Below are 5,000 nucleotides of genomic sequence, written 5' to 3' on the forward strand. Positions count from 1 at the left end.
TAGACTGATTCCTTATAATCATTTGCCATACACCGGTGGAAGCTGCCGAGACGAGTAACTACATAGCGGGCTCGCCGTGTCACTAATGTACAGAGATACAATAGTTTCGACTGGAACCGGATTAAACGTATACACGGCGCTGATTAGTAATAGATAGAGCCATCAGAATACAGATAATGTATAGACCTGTCCGTATACATGCTGAAAGACTCTGCTCACAATCACACGTCAGCCAGACACTCTTATCACGCACTACTCTCTGCCTGTAACAGGCACACAGACAATATGTAAGCACCAGCATGGAACAACACCCAGTGCATCCTCTCTGCCACATTAGACAATCCACACTATCATAACCAGACCGGGAGGTCCACTCGGAAAACAGAATATCCCACCCTTCCGACAACCACCATTGCTCAGCTAAGCCACCAACACCCACACATGTCCCAGACAGGGGTGCACCCAACATCACAATACTGCCTCCTGTCACACCACACAAACAATGGCAGGAATGAAAGACACAGGTCTGCCACAAGCATGGAATCAGAGCGCCGCCTGTTATGAGCCAAAGGTGCACCCTGACGTGGCAAATCAGATGATGCCGCAGTCATTTACTTACGATAATCACAATCAACAAACCGGGCCCCCCCCCCCCCCAAGTGCCTTAACCTAACCCGTATTGTACCTTAACCTAACCCGTATTGTACCTTAACCTAACCCGTATTGTACCTTAACCTAACCCGTATTGTACCTTAACCTAACCCGTATTGTACCTTAACCTAACCCATATTGTACCTTAACCTAACCCATATTGTACCTTAACCTAACCCATATTGTACCTTAACCTAACCCATATTGTACCTTAACCTAACCCATATTGTACCTTAACCTAACCCATATTGTACCTTAACCTAACCCATATTGTACCTTAACCTAACCCATATTGTACCTTAACCTAACCCATATTGTACCTTAACCTAACCCATATTGTACCTTAACCTAACCCATATTGTACCTTAACCTAACCCATGTTGCGCCTTAACCTAACCCATGTTGCGCCTTAACCTAACCCATGTTGCGCCTTAACCTAACCCATGTTGCGCCTTAACCTAACCCATGTTGCGCCTTAACCTAACCCATGTTGCGCCTTAACCTAACCCATGTTGCGCCTTAACCTAACCCATGTTGCGCCTTAACCTAACCCATGTTGCGCCTTAACCTAACCCATGTTGCGCCTTAACCTAACCCATGTTGCGCCTTAACCTAACCCATGTTGCGCCTTAACCTAACCTATGTTGCGCCTTAACCTAACCTATGTTGCGCCTTAACCTAACCTATGTTGCGCCTTAACCTAACCTATGTTGCGCCTTAACCTAACCTATGTTGCGCCTTAACCTAACCTATGTTGCGCCTTAACCTAACCTATGTTGCGCCTTAACCTAACCTATGTTGCGCCGTAACCTAACCTATGTTGCGCCGTAACCTAACCTATGTTGCGCCGTAACCTAACCTATGTTGCGCCTTAACCTAACCTATGTTGCGCCTTAACCTAACCTATGTTGCGCCTTAACCTAACCTATGTTGCGCCGTAACCTAACCTATGTTGCGCCTTAACCTAACCTATGTTGCGCCTTAACCTAACCTATGTTGCGCCTTAACCTAACCTATGTTGCGCCTTAACCTAACCTATGTTGCGCCTTAACCTAACCTATGTTGCGCCTTAACCTAACCTATGTTGCGCCTTAACCTAACCTATGTTGCGCCTTAACCTAACCTATGTTGCGCCTTAACCTAACCTATGTTGCGCCGTAACCTAACCTATGTTGCGCCTTAACCTAACCTATGTTGCGCCTTAACCTAACCTATGTTGCGCCGTAACCTAACCTATGTTGCGCCTTAACCTAACCTATGTTGCGCCTTAACCTAACCTATGTTGCGCCTTAACCTAACCTATGTTGCGCCTTAACCTAACCTATGTTGCGCCTTAACCCAACACACGTTGGGCCTTAACCCAACACACGTTGGGCCTTAACCCAACACACGTTGGGCCTTAACCCAACACACGTTGGGCCTTAACCCAACACACGTTGGGCCTTAACCCAACACACGTTGGGCCTTAACCCAACACACGTTGGGCCTTAACCCAACACACGTTGGGCCTTAACCCAACACACGTTGGGCCTTAACCCAACACACGTTGGGCCTTAACCCAACACACGTTGGGCCTTAACCCAACACACGTTGGGCCTTAACCCAACACACGTTGGGCCTTAACCCAACACACGTTGGGCCTTAACCCAACACACGTTGGGCCTTAACCCAACACACGTTGGGCCTTAACCCAACACACGTTGGGCCTTAACCCAACACACGTTGGGCCTTAACCCAACACACGTTGGGCCTTAACCCAACACACGTTGGGCCTTAACCCAACACACGTTGGGCCTTAACCCAACACACGTTGGGCCTTAACCTGCTCTGTAATTGTCATACGACGCGTTAAATTAGTGTAGTGTTGCCTAACTGCAACCCCCGCAATATAGTTTGCTACTCGCACTGCCCGGTCCCCAGAGTATCGCTTCATGTTAAACACCTTGCAGCTATACACTGTAATGCGGATGGCGGCAGGACGTACATGCTCAATGCCCTTCGCAGTTGTTCATTGGCATTCGCATGGCGAAGCACAGCCTACGTTGTGGTACGGCTTGTGGCAACTGTCCGCTGATGTTGTACGTCCAAATCACACACTGTACCGCACATTGGTCCTCATGTACTGAATGATACATCGTGGTACATGTGTGACCGTACCACGACTGCGCCAACAACGGCGAACCATACGGTCCAAATATTGTGCACTCAGCTACGTGTCGTCTCCCTATAAGAGCTGGATTGCAGTATGGTATGCCGTGGATGGCGATCAGCATGAGCCGTCTGTTGATGTAGTGGCGCGTGTTGTCAGACGTAGTCGTCTCTTCTCACACACCGTGATAGCATGGTGCACTGCGTTCCACATCTGCGACATGCGACAGAGGCCGGTTGACAGTCGTTCGCGCAATGGACATCGCATACGTACGGGGGCCACCTTCCACGTGTTCGCGAAGCGTGCACATGTTGTTGCGTGTATGTGGGCAGACATAGTGTGTCGTGACACCTGACACAGGCATGCAACAATCGTTGAATTTGCAAATGGCGATGGACGTCTACGTTTGCTGGTGACGTTACGCAAATGAAGAACTGGTAAACCGTTGTGGTGCGGTTGTTCTCGCTAGAGGTGAATCAGTGATGGCGACGATCGGTTGAGCTACCAACCGGTTGTTTCAGCGATACCCACCATGCCCACGAACGTGAATGGCATGTGGGTGTGAAGCGATACGCGGCGGTGGCTGGGTGGGACCGTCCCCGGCCGGTGAGGGGGGGCCTTCCGGCGTGCTGGCCGCGCGGTGCGTGGGCGCACGCGCTACAGCCGGCTGGTGGGGGCGGCCAGTGGCAGGCGCGCCGGCCGACGGAGGCGGCAGGCGGCGCAGCTGCGCGCCGGCGCACCCTGCACGCGGCGCCGTGCGGCCAAAGTAGGTCCTCGCGGGCCCGGTGCGAAGCGCGGTGGACATCTGCAGTGTGCTGGTCCGATTGAGGACTGTGTGCGCTGAGGATGCGCCGCCGCCCGGCGCTCGGCGCCGCGACGCCGTCTGCTGCTCGGTCGCCTCTGCGGTTCTCGCAGGTGGATTGTATCGCAGCTGTGCGGACGTGTTGGCGCGTGCGCTGTGCTGGGAGAGTTCGCTTCGGCACCCAAGTGGGGCTTTTGTCCTTCTGTGGCGCTGGCGTTGGAGCTGCCGGCCACCGTAGGTGGCGCGTGTTGTCTCCCGCCGGCAATGCCACGACAGCACGCTCCCGGGCCTCTGTCGGCAGCGGCAAGCTCAGTTGGGAGCACGGGTGGTCGCACCTAAAGCGTCTACTCGCCAAACTCCGGGCGATTGCGCCTCTCTCGAACCCGACCAAGTACTTAGGACGGCGCTGCGCGCCGCCGGGACCTGAGAGGGTTTCGAGGTGTATTGTGCAGGGGAGCTCAGCCTCCTCCTGTTTGCAGAATAATTGAGCGGACGCTTGCGTGTTCGCGCGGGCCCCCGGGACACACTCCCGGGCGGCCGGCTGCTCAGCTCTAGTTGACGCAGCTCCCTGGTTGATCCTGCCAGTAGTCATATGCTTGTCTCAAAGATTAAGCCATGCATGTCTCAGTACAAGCCGCATTAAGGTGAAACCGCGAATGGCTCATTAAATCAGTTATGGTTCCTTAGATCGTACCCACGTTACTTGGATAACTGTGGTAATTCTAGAGCTAATACATGCAAACAGAGTCCCGACCAGAGATGGAAGGGACGCTTTTATTAGATCAAAACCAATCGGTCGGCTCGTCCGGTCCGTTTGCCTTGGTGACTCTGAATAACTTTGGGCTGATCGCACGGTCCTCGTACCGGCGACGCATCTTTCAAATGTCTGCCTTATCAACTGTCGATGGTAGGTTCTGCGCCTACCATGGTTGTAACGGGTAACGGGGAATCAGGGTTCGATTCCGGAGAGGGAGCCTGAGAAACGGCTACCACATCCAAGGAAGGCAGCAGGCGCGCAAATTACCCACTCCCGGCACGGGGAGGTAGTGACGAAAAATAACGATACGGGACTCATCCGAGGCCCCGTAATCGGAATGAGTACACTTTAAATCCTTTAACGAGTATCTATTGGAGGGCAAGTCTGGTGCCAGCAGCCGCGGTAATTCCAGCTCCAATAGCGTATATTAAAGTTGTTGCGGTTAAAAAGCTCGTAGTTGGATTTGTGTCCCACGCTGTTGGTTCACCGCCCGTCGGTGTTTAACTGGCATGTATCGTGGGACGTCCTGCCGGTGGGGCGAGCTGAAGGCGTGCGACGCGCCTCGTGCGTGCTCGTGCGTCCCGAGGCGGACCCCGTTGCAATCCTACCAGGGTGCTCTTGAGTGAGTGTCTCGGTGGGCC

The 5,000-nt window shown here is 53.0% G+C and overlaps 1 non-coding gene across 1 annotated transcript in view; it reads left to right on the plus strand.

The window, feature by feature from the left end:
- Window positions 1-4,167: 4,167 nt before the first annotated feature.
- Window positions 4,168-5,000, plus strand: part of LOC124590525 — a 1,910-nt gene continuing 1,077 nt past the window's right edge. The window contains exon 1 of the ribosomal RNA XR_006976589.1: window positions 4,168-5,000. This exon is cut by the window's right edge and continues 1,077 nt beyond it. This is a non-coding gene — a ribosomal RNA (small subunit ribosomal RNA).

The sequence above is a fragment of the Schistocerca americana genome, unplaced genomic scaffold, assembly GCF_021461395.2.
Source record: "Schistocerca americana isolate TAMUIC-IGC-003095 unplaced genomic scaffold, iqSchAmer2.1 HiC_scaffold_767, whole genome shotgun sequence".
NCBI classification, from domain to species: Eukaryota; Metazoa; Arthropoda; class Insecta; order Orthoptera; family Acrididae; genus Schistocerca; species Schistocerca americana.